The following is a 1638-nucleotide window of genomic DNA, read 5'->3' on the forward strand; positions in this document are numbered from 1 at the left end:
CTGCAATTTTAAGAGGGACATTCCAGAATGATCCTCATTCCATAGATAAGGAGATGGAGATTGAGCAAAGCTAAAAAAATTCCCGAAATGAGGTCAGTGTTCTAGCCAGGATTTGAACTCAGCCATCTGGATCCTAACCACTACATTATGTTGCGTATTTCCTTTCATTTGTGTAAATTCCTCATTTTATTGTGTGCTTAGACTTCTGTGGCTTGCATATTACCCTTCTTTTCTTTTTCTTAGTAGTTTGTTTGTTTGTTTGTTTTAGTAGGCTCCACACCCAACATGAGGCTTGAACTCACAACCCTGAGATCAAGAGTTGCACCCTCCACCACCTGAGCCAGCCAGGCGCCCCTCTTTTTCCCCTTCTACTTGATATCATAATAGAGGCACTTTCCCATTTTGTTTAAAGCTCTTAACTTTTTTAATTAAAAAAAGTACACACATGTCAAATGAGAGAGACTAATCTAAGGGAAGCTATGAACCCATCACAAGGCTTCAACAATTATCAACCAATCTTATTTCCTCTGTGCACGCCTCACTCCATTATCTAAAGCAAATATAGAGAGCACATTATTTTATCTGTAAATATGGCAGCGTGCAATTTTAGTAATTTGTTTCTTTTTTATCTTCCATCTCCTCCGGAAACCACAGCCCTGTTGGTCGAGTAACGATTACATCCAATGGAAAACTTCAATATTTGGTCACAGAGTGAAGAGCTCTTGGTTTCAGTCCCTGAATCCCTCTTTGAAATGACCTAAGTAATTTCTTAATGTTGTCGGAATCCAGTCTGTGCTCAGATTTTCCCCCTGTAAACATTACTGTGAATGCTCTCCTTAATTTGATTCTGAGGACACATCGGGAAGAATTTGGTGGGTGGTATGGAAGTGTCAGAACTCTTGAGCCAATGTGTCCCTGTCTCTGCGGAATCAGAGATTGCAAACCAACAAAGATGCTCCCCAGATGTCGGAAACCAGATTTCCAAAAGTTCAGTAGAAAGAAATATGTCTGACTCCGTTTCTCACTGCTCTGTCCAATATGGTAGCACTAACCACATCTGGCTGTGTACATTTATATTAGTGAAAATACAGTTTTAGGGGCAGCTGGGTGGCTTAGTCGGTTATGCTAATACGACTCTTGATTTTGGCTTAGGTCATGATCTCACGTTCGTGAAATCAAGCCCCATTTTGGATTCTGTGCCAGTGTGGAGCTTGCTTGGGATTCTCTCTCTCTCACTCTGTCTCTGTCCCTATCCTTCTCTCTCTCTCTCTCTCTCTCTCTCTCTCTCTCTCAAATAAATAAATAAAAACTTTAAAAGAATCTTTTAAAAAATACAATTTTAAAGTCAGTCCCTTGTTTGGCATCAGCACTGAGTAGGGACGTGCGGTGAGCGGTTGCCATATTGGACAGGGCAGACACAAGACATTCCCACACCATCACAAAAGTTTCCGTTGGACAGTTGGTGTAGAGTCGGAGAAGGAATGGTATTCACAAGGGGCAAGAGACTCTAAACAATTTTTTTTTTTAATCTGCATTTATAATTGCGGAAGTTCTTGGAAGAATGCAGCGTGCCCACATAGGGAACTTGACCAGCTTAACATTCAAGAGGAAGTCGGATATATGCCTCAGGTCTCACTG

The 1638-nt window shown here is 41.1% G+C and overlaps 1 non-coding gene across 1 annotated transcript; it reads right to left on the reverse strand.

Annotated features, from left to right (window-relative positions):
- Positions 1–628: 628 nt before the first annotated feature.
- On the reverse strand, positions 629–759 carry LOC115501900. The gene has a single exon (XR_003964952.1). It is a non-coding gene; the product is annotated as a small nucleolar RNA SNORA25 (small nucleolar RNA).
- Positions 760–1638: the final 879 nt, after the last annotated feature.

The sequence above is a fragment of the Lynx canadensis genome, chromosome E1, assembly GCF_007474595.2.
Source record: "Lynx canadensis isolate LIC74 chromosome E1, mLynCan4.pri.v2, whole genome shotgun sequence".
Classification (NCBI taxonomy): Eukaryota; Metazoa; Chordata; class Mammalia; order Carnivora; family Felidae; genus Lynx; species Lynx canadensis.